General features: G+C 39.5%; 26 pseudogenes; all 26 read right to left on the reverse strand.

Moving 5' to 3' along the window:
• Positions 1-480: 480 nt before the first annotated feature.
• LOC127961239 (uncharacterized) lies at positions 481-599 on the reverse strand (annotated as a pseudogene).
• A 970-nt stretch (positions 600-1,569) lies between these two features.
• On the reverse strand, positions 1,570-1,688 carry LOC127957354 (uncharacterized; annotated as a pseudogene).
• A 507-nt stretch (positions 1,689-2,195) lies between these two features.
• LOC127964211 (uncharacterized) lies at positions 2,196-2,314 on the reverse strand (annotated as a pseudogene).
• Positions 2,315-2,398: 84 nt separating this feature from the next.
• On the reverse strand, positions 2,399-2,517 carry LOC127962239 (uncharacterized; annotated as a pseudogene).
• A 778-nt stretch (positions 2,518-3,295) lies between these two features.
• On the reverse strand, positions 3,296-3,414 carry LOC127962860 (uncharacterized; annotated as a pseudogene).
• Positions 3,415-3,498: 84 nt separating this feature from the next.
• On the reverse strand, positions 3,499-3,617 carry LOC127959811 (uncharacterized; annotated as a pseudogene).
• Positions 3,618-4,595: 978 nt separating this feature from the next.
• LOC127959751 (uncharacterized) lies at positions 4,596-4,714 on the reverse strand (annotated as a pseudogene).
• A 490-nt stretch (positions 4,715-5,204) lies between these two features.
• LOC127964449 (uncharacterized) lies at positions 5,205-5,323 on the reverse strand (annotated as a pseudogene).
• Positions 5,324-5,407: 84 nt separating this feature from the next.
• On the reverse strand, positions 5,408-5,526 carry LOC127958727 (uncharacterized; annotated as a pseudogene).
• A 972-nt stretch (positions 5,527-6,498) lies between these two features.
• Positions 6,499-6,617, reverse strand: LOC127962891 (uncharacterized; annotated as a pseudogene).
• A 490-nt stretch (positions 6,618-7,107) lies between these two features.
• LOC127964453 (uncharacterized) lies at positions 7,108-7,226 on the reverse strand (annotated as a pseudogene).
• An 84-nt stretch (positions 7,227-7,310) lies between these two features.
• LOC127958792 (uncharacterized) lies at positions 7,311-7,429 on the reverse strand (annotated as a pseudogene).
• A 767-nt stretch (positions 7,430-8,196) lies between these two features.
• On the reverse strand, positions 8,197-8,315 carry LOC127961567 (uncharacterized; annotated as a pseudogene).
• Positions 8,316-8,399: 84 nt separating this feature from the next.
• On the reverse strand, positions 8,400-8,518 carry LOC127961885 (uncharacterized; annotated as a pseudogene).
• A 970-nt stretch (positions 8,519-9,488) lies between these two features.
• LOC127963174 (uncharacterized) lies at positions 9,489-9,607 on the reverse strand (annotated as a pseudogene).
• A 771-nt stretch (positions 9,608-10,378) lies between these two features.
• LOC127962866 (uncharacterized) lies at positions 10,379-10,497 on the reverse strand (annotated as a pseudogene).
• Positions 10,498-10,581: 84 nt separating this feature from the next.
• On the reverse strand, positions 10,582-10,700 carry LOC127957407 (uncharacterized; annotated as a pseudogene).
• Positions 10,701-11,474: 774 nt separating this feature from the next.
• Positions 11,475-11,593, reverse strand: LOC127962873 (uncharacterized; annotated as a pseudogene).
• Positions 11,594-11,677: 84 nt separating this feature from the next.
• LOC127959870 (uncharacterized) lies at positions 11,678-11,796 on the reverse strand (annotated as a pseudogene).
• A 977-nt stretch (positions 11,797-12,773) lies between these two features.
• On the reverse strand, positions 12,774-12,892 carry LOC127962946 (uncharacterized; annotated as a pseudogene).
• Positions 12,893-13,382: 490 nt separating this feature from the next.
• LOC127964465 (uncharacterized) lies at positions 13,383-13,501 on the reverse strand (annotated as a pseudogene).
• An 84-nt stretch (positions 13,502-13,585) lies between these two features.
• Positions 13,586-13,704, reverse strand: LOC127958841 (uncharacterized; annotated as a pseudogene).
• Positions 13,705-14,195: 491 nt separating this feature from the next.
• LOC127964472 (uncharacterized) lies at positions 14,196-14,314 on the reverse strand (annotated as a pseudogene).
• An 84-nt stretch (positions 14,315-14,398) lies between these two features.
• LOC127958896 (uncharacterized) lies at positions 14,399-14,517 on the reverse strand (annotated as a pseudogene).
• Positions 14,518-15,284: 767 nt separating this feature from the next.
• LOC127961578 (uncharacterized) lies at positions 15,285-15,403 on the reverse strand (annotated as a pseudogene).
• Positions 15,404-15,487: 84 nt separating this feature from the next.
• LOC127961947 (uncharacterized) lies at positions 15,488-15,606 on the reverse strand (annotated as a pseudogene).
• Positions 15,607-16,647: the final 1,041 nt, after the last annotated feature.

Genomic DNA, 16,647 nt, shown 5'->3' on the forward strand with positions numbered 1-16,647 from the left:
CAGCAACTGGTATTTCCAGGCCGTCTCCCATCCAAGTACTAACCAGGCAAAACCTGCTATTATTCAGAGATCGGGCATTGACTTTTTTTTTTTTTTTTCAAGATTATTATATAATTTGTGAAAAATTTGCAGAAATCTTAAAGCAACTGGTATTACCAGAGGGTCTCCTATCCAATTACTAACCAGGCCCATACCTGCTAAGATTCAGATATTGGGCATTGACTCTTTTCTTTTTTTCTTGCAAGATTATTATATAATTTGTGAAAAATTTCCAAAAATCTTACAGCACCTGGTATTACTAGGCAGTCCACCATCCGAGTACTAACCAGGCCCAAACCTGCTTAGCTTCCGAGCTCAGACATTATCTGGCATAGCCAGGGTGGTATGGCCATAAGCGAAGACTGCTGCAAAGAGAGAGCTATTTAAAGATCAGCCAATCTAATCGCCGGTACATTATATAAGTAGGAAAGAAAACCCTAAAGCTTAAAGCATCTGGAATTCCCAGGCGGTCTCCCATCTAAGTACCAACCAGGCCCAAACCTGCTTAGCTTCCGAGAGCAGAAGAGATCAGGCATAGCCAGGTTGTTATGGTCGCAAGCGAAGGCTGCTGGAAAGAGAGGACTATTTAAAGATCAGCCAATCAAATCGCCCATACATTAAGTAGGAATGAAAACCCAAAAGCTTACAGCACCTGGTATTCCGAGGCGGTCTCCCATCCAAGCACTAACCAGGCCAATACCTGCTAAGATTCAGAGATCGGGCATTGAATCTTTTTTAAGATTATTATATAATTAGTAATAAATTTCCAATAATATTAGAGCACCTGGTATTCCAAGGCGGTCTCCCATTCAAACACTAAACAGGTCCATAGCTGCTAAGATTCAAAGATTGGGCATTGACTCTTTTTTTTTCAAGATTATTATATAATTAGTACAAATTTCCAAAAATATTACAGCAACTGGTATTCCGAGGCGGTCTCCCATCCAAGCACTAAACAGGTCTATACCTCCTAAGATTCAAAGATTGGGCATTGACTCTTTTTTTTTTTTTTGCAAGATTATTATATAATTAGTAAAAATTGCCAAAAATATAACAGCAACTGGTATTTCCAGGCCGTCTCCCATCCAAGTACTAAGCAGGCAAAACCTGCTATTATTCAGAGATCGGGCATTGACTTTTTTTTTTTTCAAGATTATTATATAATTTGTGAAAAATTTGCAGAAATCTTAAAGCAACTGGTATTACCAGAGGGTCTCCCATCCAATTACTAACCAGGCCCATACCTGCTAAGATTCAGATATTGGGCATTGACTCTTTTCTTTCTTTCTTGCAAGATTATTATAGAATTTGTGAAAAATTTCCAAAAATCTTACAGCACCCGGTATTACTAGGCAGTCCCCCATCCGAGTACTAACCAGGCCCAAACCTGCTTAGCTTCCGAGCTCAGACATTATCTGGCATAGCCAGGGTGGTATGGCCATAAGCGAAGACTGCTGCAAAGAGAGAGCTATTTAAAGATCAGCCAATCTAATCGCCGGTACATTATATAAGTAGGAAAGAAAACCCTAAAGCTTAAAGCACCTGGTATTCCCAGGCGGTCTCCCATCTAAGTACCAACCAGGCCCAAACCTGCTTAGCTTCCGAGAGCAGACGAGATCAGGCATAGCCAGGTTGTTATGGTCGCAAGCGAAGACTTCTGGAAAGAGAGGACTATTTAAAGATCAGCCAATCAAATCGCCCATACATTAAGTAGGAATGAAAACCCAAAAGCTTACAGCACCTGGTATTCCGAGGCGGTCTCCCATCCAAGCACTAACCAGGCCAATACCTGCTAAGATTCAGAGATCGGGCATTGATTCTTTTTTTTTTTTTTTTTTTTTTCAAGATTATTATATAATTAGTAATAAATTTCCAATAATATTAGAGCACCTGGTATTCCAAGGCGGTCTCCCATCCAAACACTAAACAGGTCCATAGCTGCTAAGATTCAAAGATTGGGAATTGACTCTTTTTATTTCAAGATTATTATATTATTAGTACAAATTTCCAAAAATATTACAGCAACTGGTATTCCGAGGCAGTCTCCCATCCAATTAATAACCAGGCCCATACCTGCTAAGATTCAGATATTGGGCATTGACTCTTTTCTTTTTTTCTTGCAAGATTATTATAGAATTTGTGAAAAATTTGCACAAATCTTACAGCACCTGGTATTACTAGGCAGTCCCCCATCCAAGTACTAACCAGGCCCAAACCTGCTTAGCTTCCGAGCTCAGACATTATCTGGCATAGCCAGGGTGGTATGGCCATAAGCGTAGACTGCTGCAAAGAGAGAGCTATTTAAAGATCAGCCAATCTAATCGCCGGTACATTATATAAGTAGGAAAGAAAACCCTAAAGCTTAAAGCACCTGGTATTCCCAGGCGGTCTCCCATCTAAGTACCAACCAGGCCCAAACCTGCTTAGCTTCCGAGAGCAGACGAGATCAGGCATAGCCAGGTTGTTATGTTCGCAAGCGAAGGCTGCTGCAAAGAGTGGACTATTTAAAGATCAGCCAATCAAATCGCCCATACATTAAGTAGGAATGAAAACCCAAAAGCTTACAGCACCTGGTATTCCGAGGCTGTCTCCCATCCAAGCACTAACCAGGCCAATACCTGCTAAGATTCAGAGATCGGGCATTGAATCTTTTTTTTTTTTTTAAGATTATTATATAATTAATAATAAATTTCCAATAATATTAGAGCACCTGGTATTCCGAGGCGGTCTCCCATCCAAACACTAAACAGGTCCATAGCTGCTAAGAATCAAAGATTTGGGCATTGACTCTTTTTTTTTCAAGATTATTATATAATTAGTACAAATTTCCAAAAATATTTCAGCAACTGGTATTCCGAGGGGGTCTCCCATCCAAGCACTAAACAGGTCCATACCTCCTAAGATTCAAAGATTGGGCATTGACTCTTTTTTTTTTTTTTTTGCAAGATTATTATGTAATTAGTAAAAATTGGCAAAAATATTATAGGAACTGGTATTTCCAGGCCGTCTCCCATCCAAGTACTAACCACGCAAAACCTGCTATTATTCAGAGATCGGGCATTGACTTTTTTTTTTTTTTTCAAGATCATTACATAATTTGTGAAAAATTTCAAAAATCTTAAAGCAACTGGTATTACCAGGGGGTCTCCCATCCAATTACTAACCAGGCCCATACCTGCTAAGATTCAGATATTGGGTATTGTCTCTTCTTTTTTTTTTGCAAGATTATTATATAATTTGTGAAAAATTTCCAAAAATCTTACAGCACCTGGTATTACTAGGCAGTCCCCCATCCGAGTACTATCCAGGCCCAAACCTGCTTAGCTTCCGAGCTCAGACATGATCTGGCATAGCCAGGGTGGTTTGGCCATAAGCGAAGACTGCTGCAAAGAGAGAGCTATTTAAAGATCAGCCAATCTAATCGCCGGTACATTATATAAGTAGGAAAGAAAACCCTAAAGCTTAAAGCACCTGGTATTCCCAGGCGGTCTCCCATCTAAGTACCAACCAGGCCCAAACCTGCTTACCTTCCGAGAGCAGACGAGATCAGGCATAGCCAGGTTGTTATGGTCGCAAGCGAAGGCTGCTGTAAAGAGAGGACTATTTAAAGATCAGCCAATCAAATCCCCCATACATTAAGTAGGAATGAAAACCCAAAAGCTTACAGCACCTGGTATTCCGAGGCGGTCTCCCATCCAAGCACTAACCAGGCCAATACCTGTTAAGATTCAGAGATCGGGCATTGAATCTTTTTTAAGATTATTATATAATTAGTAATACATTTCCAATAATATTAGAGCACCTGGTATTCCAAGGCGGTCTCCCATCCAAACACTAAACATGTCCATAGCTGCTAAGATTCAAAGATTGGGCATTGACTCTTTTTTTTTCAAGATTATTATATAATTAGTACAAATTTCCAAAAATATTACAGCAACTGGTATTCCGAGGCGATCTCCCATCCAAGCACTAAACAGGTCCATACCTCCTAAGATTCAAAGATTGGGCATTGACTCTTTTTTTTTTTTTTTTTTTTGCAAGATTATTATGTAATTAGTAAAAATTGCCAAAAATATTATAGGAACTGGTATTTCCAGGCCGTCTCCCATCCAAGTACTAAGCAGGCAAAACCTACTATTATTCAGAGATCGGGCATTGACTTTTTTTGTTTTTTTTCAAGATTATTACATAATTTGTGAAAAATTTCAAAAAATCTTAAAGCAACTGGTATTACCAGGGGGTCTCCCATCCAATTACTAACCAGGCCCATACATGCTAAGATTCAGATATTGGGCATTGACTCTTCTTTCTTTCTTGCAAGATTATTATATAATTTGTGAAAAATTTCCAAAAATCTTACAGCACCTGGTATTACTAGGCAGTCCCCCATCCGAGTACTATCCAGGCCCAAACCTGCTTAGCTTCCGAGCTCAGACATTATCTGGCATAGCCAGGGTGGTATGGCCATAAGCGAAGACTGCTGCAAAGAGAGAGCTATTTAAAGATCAGCCAATCTAATCGCCGGTACATTATATAAGTAGGAAAGAAAACCCTAAAGCTTAAAACATCTGGTATTCCCAGGCGGTCTCCCATCTAAGTACCAACCAGGCCCAAACCTGCTTAGCTTCCGAGAGCAGACGAGATCAGGCATAGCCAGGTTGTTATGGTCGCAAGCGAAGGCTGCTGGAAAGAGAGGACTATTTAAAGATCAGCCAATCAAATCGCCCATACATTAAGTAGGAATGAAAACCCAAAAGCTTACAGCACCTGGTATTCCGAGGCGGTCTCCCATCCAAGCACTAACCAGACCAATACCTGCTAAGATTCAGAGATCGGGCATTGAATCTTTTTTAAGATTATTACATAATTAGTAATAAATTTCCAATAATATTAGAGCACCTGGTATTCCAAGGCGGTCTCCCATTCAAACACTAAACAGGTCCATAGCTGCTAAGATTCAAAGATTGGGCATTGACTCTTTTTTTTTCAAGATTATTATATAATTAGTACAAATTTCCAAAAATATTACAGCAACTGGTATTCCGAGGCGGTCTCCCATCCAAGCACTAAACAGGTCTATACCTCCTAAGATTCAAAGATTGGGCATTGACTCTTTTCTTTTTTTCTTGCAAGATTATTATAGAATTTGTGCAAAATTTCCAAAAATCTTACAGCACCTGGTATTACTAGGCAGTCCCCCATCCGAGTACTAACCAGGCCCAAACCTGCTTAGCTTCCGAGCTCAGACATTATCTGGCATAGCCAGGGTGGTATGGCCATAAGCGAAGACTGCTGCAAAGAGAGAGCTATTTAAAGATCAGCCAATCTAATCGCCGGTACATTATATAAGTAGGAAAGAAAACCCTAAAGCTTAAAGCACCTGGTATTCCAAAGCGGTCTCCCATCTAAGTACCAACCAGGCACAAACCTGCTTAGCTTCCGAGAGCAGACGAGATCAGGCATAGCCAGGTTGTTATGGTCGCAAGCGAAGGCTGCTGGAAAGAGAGGACTATTTAAAGATCAGCCAATCAAATCGCCCATACATTAAGTAGGAATGAAAACCCAAAAGCTTACAGCACCTGGTATTCCGAGGCGGTCTCCCATCCAAGCACTAACCAGGCCAATACCTGCTAAGATTCAGAGATCGGGCATTGAATCTTTTTTAAGATTATTATATAATTAGTAATAAATTTCCAATAATATTAGAGCACCTGGTATTCCAAGGCGGTCTCCCATCAAAACACTAAACAGGTCCATAGCTGCTAAGATTCAAAGATTGGGCATTGACTCTTTTTTTTTTAAGATTATTATATAATTAGTACAAATTTCCAAAAATATTACAGCAACTGGTATTCCGAGGCGATCTCCCATCCAAGCACTAAACAGGTCCATACCTCCTAAGATTCAAAGATTGGGCATTGACTCTTTTTTTTTTTTTCGCAAGATTATTATGTAATTAGTAAAAATTGCCAAAAATATTATAGGAACTGGTATTTCCAGGCCGTCTCCCATCCAAGTACTAACCAGGCAAAACCTACTATTATTCAGAGATCGGGCATTGACTTTTTTTGTTTTTTTTCAAGATTATTACATAATTTGTGAAAAATTTCAAAAAATCTTAAAGCAACTGGTATTACCAGGGGGTCTCCCATCCAATTACTAACCAGGCCCATACATGCTAAGATTCAGATATTGGGCATTGACTCTTCTTTCTTTCTTGCAAGATTATTATATAATTTGTGAAAAATTTCCAAAAATCTTACAGCACCTGGTATTACTAGGCAGTCCCCCATCCGAGTACTATCCAGGCCCAAACCTGCTTAGCTTCCGAGCTCAGACATTATCTGGCATAGCCAGGGTGGTATGGCCATAAGCGAAGACTGCTGCAAAGAGAGAGCTATTTAAAGATCAGCCAATCTAATCGCCGGTACATTATATAAGTAGGAAAGAAAACCCTAAAGCTTAAAGCATCTGGTATTCCCAGGCGGTCTCCCATCTAAGTACCAACCAGGCCCAAACCTGCTTAGCTTCCGAGAGCAGACGAGATCAGGCATAGCCAGGTTGTTATGGTCGCAAGCGAAGGCTGCTGGAAAGAGAGGACTATTTAAAGATCAGCCAATCAAATCGCCCATACATTAAGTAGGAATGAAAACCCAAAAGCTTACAGCACCTGGTATTCCGAGGCGGTCTCCCATCCAAGCACTAACCAGACCAATACCTGCTAAGATTCAGAGATCGGGCATTGAATCTTTTTTAAGATTATTACATAATTAGTAATAAATTTCCAATAATATTAGAGCACCTGGTATTCCAAGGCGGTCTCCCATTCAAACACTAAACAGGTCCATAGCTGCTAAGATTCAAAGATTGGGCATTGACTCTTTTTTTTTCAAGATTATTATATAATTAGTACAAATTTCCAAAAATATTACAGCAACTGGTATTCCGAGGCGGTCTCCCATCCAAGCACTAAACAGGTCTATACCTCCTAAGATTCAAAGATTGGGCATTGACTCTTTTCTTTTTTTCTTGCAAGATTATTATAGAATTTGTGCAAAATTTCCAAAAATCTTACAGCACCTGGTATTACTAGGCAGTCCCCCATCCGAGTACTAACCAGGCCCAAACCTGCTTAGCTTCCGAGCTCAGACATTATCTGGCATAGCCAGGGTGGTATGGCCATAAGCGAAGACTGCTGCAAAGAGAGAGCTATTTAAAGATCAGCCAATCTAATCGCCGGTACATTATATAAGTAGGAAAGAAAACCCTAAAGCTTAAAGCACCTGGTATTCCAAAGCGGTCTCCCATCTAAGTACCAACCAGGCACAAACCTGCTTAGCTTCCGAGAGCAGACGAGATCAGGCATAGCCAGGTTGTTATGGTCGCAAGCGAAGGCTGCTGGAAAGAGAAGACTATTTAAAGATCAGCCAATCAAATCGCCCATACATTAAGTAGGAATGAAAACCCAAAAGCTTACAGCACCTGGTATTCCGAGGCGGTCTCCCATCCAAGCACTAACCAGGCCAATACCTGCTAAGATTCAGAGATCGGGCATTGAATCTTTTTTAAGATTATTATATAATTAGTAATAAATTTCCAATAATATTAGAGCACCTGGTATTCCAAGGCGGTCTCCCATCAAAACACTAAACAGGTCCATAGCTGCTAAGATTCAAAGATTGGGCATTGACTCTTTTTTTTTCAAGATTATTATATAATTAGTACAAATTTCCAAAAATATTACAGCAACTGGTATTCCGAGGCGATCTCCCATCCAAGCACTAAACAGGTCCATACCTCCTAAGATTCAAAGATTGGGCATTGACTCTTTTTTTTTTTTCGCAAGATTATTATGTAATTAGTAAAAATTAGCAAAAATATTATAGGAACTGGTATTTCCAGGCCGTCTCCCATCCAAGTACTAACCAGGCAAAACCTGCTATTATTCAGAGATCGGGCATTGACTTTTTTTTTTTTTTTCAAGAATATTACATAATTTGTGAAAAATTTAAAAAAATCTTAAAGCAACTGGTATTACCAGGGGGTCTCCCGTCCAAATACTAACCAGGCCCATACCTGCTAAGATTCAGATATTGGGCATTGACTCTTCTTTTTTTCTTGCAAGATTATTATATAATTTGTGAAAAATTTCCAAAAATCTTACAGCACCTGGTATTATTAGGCAGTCCCCCATCCGAGTACTATCCAGGCCCAAACCTGCTTAGCTTCCGAGCTCAGACATGATCTGGCATAGCCAGGGTGGTATGGCCATAAGCGAAGACTGCTGCAAAGAGAGAACTATTTAAAGATCAGCCAATCTAATCGCCGGTACATTATATAAGTAGGAAAGAAAACCCTAAAGCTTAAAGCACCTGGTATTCCAAAGCGGTCTCCCATCTAAGTACCAACCAGGCCCAAACCTGCTTAGCTTCCGAGAGCAGACGAGATCAGGCATAGCCAGGTTGTTATGGTCGCAAGCGAAGGCTGCTGGAAAGAGAGGACTATTTAAAGATCAGCCAATCAAATCGCCCATACATTAAGTAGAAATGAAAACCCAAAAGCTTACAGCACCTGGTATTCCGAGGCGGTCTCCCATCCAAGCACTAACCAGGCCAATACCTGCTAAGATTCAGAGATCGGGCATTGAATCTTTTTTAAGATTATTATATAATTAGTAATAAATTTCCAATAATATTAGAGCACCTGGTATTCCAAGGCGGTCTCCCATCAAAACACTAAACAGGTCCATAGCTGCTAAGATTCAAAGATTGGGCATTGACTATTATTTTTTCAAGATTATTATATAATTAGAACAAATTTCCAAAAATATTACAGCAACTGGTATTCCGAGGCGGTCTCCCATCCAAGCACTAAACAGGTCTATACCTCCTAAGATTCAAAGATTGGGCATTGACTCTTTTTTTTTTTGCAAGATTATTATATAATTAGTAAAAATTGCCAAAAATATTACAGCAACTGGTATTTCCAGGCCGTCTCCTATCCAAGTACTAACCAGGCAAAACCTGCTATTATTCAGAGATCGGGCATTGACTTTTTTTTTTTTTTTCAAGATTATTATATAATTTGTGAAAAATTTGCAGAAATCTTAAAGCAACTGGTATTACCAGAGGGTCTCCTATCCAATTACTAACCAGGCCCATACCTGCTAAGATTCAGATATTGGGCATTGACTCTTTTCTGTTTTTCTTGCAAGATTATTATAGAATTTGTGAAAAATTTCCAAAAATCTTACAGCACCTGGTATTACTAGGCAGTCCACCATCCGAGTACTAACCAGGCCCAAACCTGCTTAGCTTCCGAGCTCAGACATTATCTGGCATAGCCAGGGTGGTATGGCCATAAGCGAAGACTGCTGCAAAGAGAGAGCTATTTAAAGATCAGCCAATCTAATCGCCGGTACATTATATAAGTAGGAAAGAAAACCCTAAAGCTTAAAGCATCTGGTATTCCCAGGCGTTCTCCCATCTAAGTACCAACCAGGCCCAAACCTGCTTAGCTTCCGAGAGCAGACGAGATCAGGCATAGCCAGGTTGTTATGGTCGCAAGCGAAGGCTGCTGGAAAGAGAGGACTATTTAAAGATCAGCCAATCAAATCGCCCATACATTAAGTAGGAATGAAAACCCAAAAGCTTACAGCACCTGGTATTCCGAGGCGGTCTCCCATCCAAGCACTAACCAGGCCAATACCTGCTAAGATTCAGAGATCGGGCATTGAATCTTTTTTAAGATTATTATATAATTAGTAATAAATTTCCAATAATATTAGAGCACCTGGTATTCCAAGGCGGTCTCCCATTCAAACACTAAACAGGTCCATAGCTGCTATGATTCAAAGATTGGGCATTGACTCTTTTTTTTTCAAGATTATTATATAATTAGTACAAATTTCCAAAAATATTACAGCAACTGGTATTCCGAGGCGGTCTCCCATCCAAGCACTAAACAGGTCTATACCTCCTAAGATTCAAAGATTGGGCATTGACTCTTTTTTTTTTTTTTTTGCAAGATTATTATATAATTAGTAAAAATTGCCAAAAATATAACAGCAACTGGTATTTCCAGGCCGTCTCCCATCCAAGTACTAACCAGGCAAAACCTGCTATTATTCAGAGATCGGGCATTGAGTTTTTTTTTTTTTTCAAGATTATTATATAATTTGTGAAAAATTTGCAGAAATCTTAAAGCAACTGGTATTACCAGAGGGTCTCCCATCCAATTACTAACCAGGCCCATACCTGCTAAGATTCAGATATTGGGCATTGACTCTTTTCTTTTTTTCTTGCAAGATTATTATAGAATTTGTGAAAAATTTCCAAAAATCTTACAGCACCTGGTATTACTAGGCAGTCCCCCATCCGAGTACTATCCAGGCCCAAACCTGCTTAGCTTCCGAGCTCAGACATGATCTGGCATAGCCAGGGTGGTTTGGCCATAAGCGAAGACTGCTGCAAAGAGAGAGCTATTTAAAGATCAGCCAATCTAATCGCCGGTACATTATATAAGTAGGAAAGAAAACCCTAAAGCTTAAAGCACCTGGTATTCCCAGGCGGTCTCCCATCTAAGTACCAACCAGGCCCAAACCTGCTTAGCTTCCGAGAGCAGACGAGATCAGGCATAGCCAGGTTGTTATGGTCGCAAGCGAAGGCTGCTGTAAAGAGAGGACTATTTAAAGATCAGCCAATCAAATCCCCCATACATTAAGTAGGAATGAAAACCCAAAAGCTTACAGCACCTGGTATTCCGAGGCGGTCTCCCATCCAAGCACTAACCAGGCCAATACCTACTAAGATTCAGAGATCGGGCATTGAATCTTTTTTAAGATTATTATATATTTAGTAATACATTTCCAATAATATTAGAGCACCTGGTATTCCAAGGCGGTCTCCCATCCAAACACTAAACATGTCCATAGCTGCTAAGATTCAAAGATTGGGCATTGACTCTTTTTTTTTTCAAGATTATTATATAATTAGTACAAATTTCCAAAAATATTACAGCAACTGGTATTCCGAGGCGATCTCCCATCCAAGCACTAAACAGGTCCATACCTCCTAAGATTCAAAGATTGGGCATTGACTCTTTTTTTTTTTTTTTTTTTTGCAAGATTATTATGTAATTAGTAAAAATTGCCAAAAATATTATAGGAACTGGTATTTCCAGGCCGTCTCCCATCCAAGTACTAACCAGGCAAAACCTGCTATTATTCAGAGATCGGGCATTGACTTTTTTTTTTTTTTTCAAGATCATTACATAATTTGTGAAAAATTTCAAAAATCTTAAAGCAACTGGTATTACCAGGGGGTCTCCCATCCAATTACTAACCAGGCCCATACCTGCTAAGATTCAGATATTGGGTATTGTCTCTTCTTTTATTCTTGCAAGATTATTATATAATTTGTGAAAAATTTCCAAAAATCTTACAGCACCTGGTATTACTAGGCAGTCCCCCATCCGAGTACTATCCAGGCCCAAACCTGCTTAGCTTCCGAGCTCAGACATGATCTGGCATAGCCAGGGTGGTTTGGCCATAAGCGAAGACTGCTGCAAAGAGAGAGCTATTTAAAGATCAGCCAATCTAATCGCCGGTACATTATATAAGTAGGAAAGAAAACCCTAAAGCTTAAAGCACCTGGTATTCCCAGGCGGTCTCCCATCTAAGTACCAACCAGGCCCAAACCTGCTTACCTTCCGAGAGCAGACGAGATCAGGCATAGCCAGGTTGTTATGGTCGCAAGCGAAGGCTGCTGTAAAGAGAGGACTATTTAAAGATCAGCCAATCAAATCCCCCATACATTAAGTAGGAATGAAAACCCAAAAGCTTACAGCACCTGGTATTCCGAGGCGGTCTCCCATCCAAGCACTAACCAGGCCAATACCTGTTAAGATTCAGAGATCGGGCATTGAATCTTTTTTAAGATTATTATATAATTAGTAATACATTTCCAATAATATTAGAGCACCTGGTATTCCAAGGCGGTCTCCCATCCAAACACTAAACATGTCCATAGCTGCTAAGATTCAAAGATTGGGCATTGACTCTTTTTTTTTCAAGATTATTATATAATTAGTACAAATTTCCAAAAATATTACAGCAACTGGTATTCCGAGGCGATCTCCCATCCAAGCACTAAACAGGTCCATACCTCCTAAGATTCAAAGATTGGGCATTGACTCTTTTTTTTTTTTTTTTTTTGCAAGATTATTATGTAATTAGTAAAAATTGCCAAAAATATTATAGGAACTGGTATTTCCAGGCCGTCTCCCATCCAAGTACTAACCAGGCAAAACCTACTATTATTCAGAGATCGGGCATTGACTTTTTTTGTTTTTTTTCAAGATTATTACATAATTTGTGAAAAATTTCAAAAAATCTTAAAGCAACTGGTATTACCAGGGGGTCTCCCATCCAATTACTAACCAGGCCCATACATGCTAAGATTCAGATATTGGGCATTGACTCTTCTTTCTTTCTTGCAAGATTATTATATAATTTGTGAAAAATTTCCAAAAATCTTACAGCACCTGGTATTACTAGGCAGTCCCCCATCCGAGTACTATCCAGGCCCAAACCTGCTTAGCTTCCGAGCTCAGACATTATCTGGCATAGCCAGGGTGGTATGGCCATAAGCGAAGACTGCTGCAAAGAGAGAGCTATTTAAAGATCAGCCAATCTAATCGCCGGTACATTATATAAGTAGGAAAGAAAACCCTAAAGCTTAAAGCATCTGGTATTCCCAGGCGGTCTCCCATCTAAGTACCAACCAGGCCCAAACCTGCTTAGCTTCCGAGAGCAGACGAGATCAGGCATAGCCAGGTTGTTATGGTCGCAAGCGAAGGCTGCTGGAAAGAGAGGACTATTTAAAGATCAGCCAATCAAATCGCCCATACATTAAGTAGGAATGAAAACCCAAAAGCTTACAGCACCTGGTATTCCGAGGCGGTCTCCCATCCAAGCACTAACCAGACCAATACCTGCTAAGATTCAGAGATCGGGCATTGAATCTTTTTTAAGATTATTACATAATTAGTAATAAATTTCCAATAATATTAGAGCACCTGGTATTCCAAGGCGGTCTCCCATTCAAACACTAAACAGGTCCATAGCTGCTAAGATTCAAAGATTGGGCATTGACTCTTTTTTTTTCAAGATTATTATATAATTAGTACAAATTTCCAAAAATATTACAGCAACTGGTATTCCGAGGCGGTCTCCCATCCAAGCACTAAACAGGTCTATACCTCCTAAGATTCAAAGATTGGGCATTGACTCTTTTCTTTTTTTCTTGCAAGATTATTATAGAATTTGTGCAAAATTTCCAAAAATCTTACAGCACCTGGTATTACTAGGCAGTCCCCCATCCGAGTACTAACCAGGCCCAAACCTGCTTAGCTTCCGAGCTCAGACATTATCTGGCATAGCCAGGGTGGTATGGCCATAAGCGAAGACTGCTGCAAAGAGAGAGCTTTTTAAAGATCAGCCAATCTAATCGCCGGTACATTATATAAGTAGGAAAGAAAACCCTAAAGCTTAAAGCACCTGGTATTCCAAAGCGGTCTCCCATCTAAGTACCAACCAGGCACAAACCTGCTTAGCTTCCGAGAGCAGACGAGATCAGGCATAGCCAGGTTGTTATGGTCGCAAGCGAAGGCTGCTGGAAAGAGAGGACTATTTAAAGATCAGCCAATCAAATCGCCCATACATTAAGTAGGAATGAAAACCCAAAAGCTTACAGCACCTGGTATTCCGAGGCGGTCTCCCATCCAAGCACTAACCAGACCAATACCTGCTAAGATTCAGAGATCGGGCATTGAATCTTTTTTAAGATTATTACATAATTAGTAATAAATTTCCAATAATATTAGAGCACCTGGTATTCCAAGGCGGTCTCCCATTCAAATACTAAACAGGTCCATAGCTGCTAAGATTCAAAGATTGGGCATTGACTCTTTTTTTTTTCAAGATTATTATATAATTAGTACAAATTTCCAAAAATATTACAGCAACTGGTATTCCGAGGCGGTCTCCCATCCAAGCACTAAACAGGTCTATACCTCCTAAGATTCAAAGATTGGGCATTGACTCTTTTCTTTTTTTCTTGCAAGATTATTATAGAATTTGTGCAAAATTTCCAAAAATCTTACAGCACCTGGTATTACTAGGCAGTCCCCCATCCGAGTACTAACCAGGCCCAAACCTGCTTAGCTTCCGAGCTCAGACATTATCTGGCATAGCCAGGGTGGTATGGCCATAAGCGAAGACTGCTGCAAAGAGAGAGCTATTTAAAGATCAGCCAATCTAATCGCCGGTACATTATATAAGTAGGAAAGAAAACCCTAAAGCTTAAAGCACCTGGTATTCCAAAGCGGTCTCCCATCTAAGTACCAACCAGGCACAAACCTGCTTAGCTTCCGAGAGCAGACGAGATCAGGCATAGCCAGGTTGTTATGGTCGCAAGCGAAGGCTGCTGGAAAGAGAGGACTATTTAAAGATCAGCCAATCAAATCGCCCATACATTAAGTAGGAATGAAAACCCAAAAGCTTACAGCACCTGGTATTCCGAGGCGGTCTCCCATCCAAGCACTAACCAGGCCAATACCTGCTAAGATTCAGAGATCGGGCATTGAATCTTTTTTAAGATTATTATATAATTAGTAATACATTTCCAATAATATTAGAGCACCTGGTATTCCAAGGCGGTCTCCCATCCAAACACTAAACATGTCCATAGCTGCTAAGATTCAAAGATTGGGCATTGACTCTTTTTTTTCAAGATTATTATATAATTAGTACAAATTTCCAAAAATATTACAGCAACTGGTATTCCGAGGCGATCTCCCATCCAAGCACTAAACAGGTCCATACCTCCTAAGATTCAAAGATTGGGCATTGACTCTTTTTTTTTTTTTCGCAAGATTATTATGTAATTAGTAAAAATTAGCAAAAATATTATAGGAACTGGTATTTCCAGGCCGTCTCCCATCCAAGTACTAACCAGGCAAAACCTGCTATTATTCAGAGATCGGGCATTGACTTTTTTTTTTTTTTTCAAGAATATTACATAATTTGTGAAAAATTTAAAAAAATCTTAAAGCAACTGGTATTACCAGGGGGTCTCCCGTCCAAATACTAACCAGGCCCATACCTGCTAAGATTCAGATATTGGGCATTGACTCTTCTTTTTTTCTTGCAAGATTATTATATAATTTGTGAAAAATTTCCAAAAATCTTACAGCACCTGGTATTATTAGGCAGTCCCCCATCCGAGTACTATCCAGGCCCAAACCTGCTTAGCTTCCGAGCTCAGACATGATCTGGCATAGCCAGGGTGGTATGGCCATAAGCGAAGACTGCTGCAAAGAGAGAACTATTTAAAGATCAGCCAATCTAATCGCCGGTACATTATATAAGTAGGAAATAAAACCCTAAAGCTTAAAGCACCTGGTATTCCAAAGCGGTCTCCCATCTAAGTACCAACCAGGCCCAAACCTGCTTAGCTTCCGAGAGCAGACGAGATCAGGCATAGCCAGGTTGTTATGGTCGCAAGCGAAGGCTGCTGGAAAGAGAGGACTATTTAAAGATCAGCCAATCAAATCGCCCATACATTAAGTAGAAATGAAAACCCAAAAGCTTACAGCACCTGGTATTCCGAGGCGGTCTCCCATCCAAGCACTAACCAGGCCAATACCTGCTAAGATTCAGAGATCGGGCATTGAATCTTTTTTAAGATTATTATATAATTAGTAATAAATTTCCAATAATATTAGAGCACCTGGTATTCCAAGGCGGTCTCCCATCAAAACACTAAACAGGTCCATAGCTGCTAAGATTCAAAGATTGGGCATTGACTATTATTTTTTCAAGATTATTATATAATTAGAACAAATTTCCAAAAATATTACAGCAACTGGTATTCCGAGGCGGTCTCCCATCCAAGCACTAAACAGGTCTATACCTCCTAAGATTCAAAGATTGGGCATTGACTCCTTTTTTTTTTTTGCAAGATTATTATATAATTAGTAAAAATTGCCAAAAATATTACAGCAACTGGTATTTCCAGGCCGTCTCCCATCCAAGTACTAACCAGGCAAAACCTGCTATTATTCAGAGATCGGGCATTGACTTTTTTTTTTTTTCAAGATTATTATATAATTTGTGAAAAATTTGCAGAAATCTTAAAGCAACTGGTATTACCAGAGGGTCTCCTATCCAATTACTAACCAGGCCCATACCTGCTAAGATTCAGATATTGGGCATTGACTCTTTTCTTTTTTTCTTGCAAGATTATTATAGAATTTGTGAAAAATTTCCAAAAATCTTACAGCACCTGGTATTACTAGGCAGTCCACCATCCGAGTACTAACCAGGCCCAAACCTGCTTAGCTTCCGAGCTCAGACATTATCTGGCATAGCTTTTTTTTTTTTTTTTTTTTTTTAATTTATTCAAAAATTGTCATATTACAACATTCCATAAATATTTTGTACATTAAAGTCTTATTTCCTTTTAAAACAGTCTTTTAACATTTTTTTTTTTTTCTAAAAAAGACTCATACATACATTTAACATACATTTTAAAAACAATCTAAATC

This window comes from Carassius gibelio, chromosome A3 (assembly GCF_023724105.1).
Source record: "Carassius gibelio isolate Cgi1373 ecotype wild population from Czech Republic chromosome A3, carGib1.2-hapl.c, whole genome shotgun sequence".
Taxonomy (NCBI): Eukaryota; Metazoa; Chordata; class Actinopteri; order Cypriniformes; family Cyprinidae; genus Carassius; species Carassius gibelio.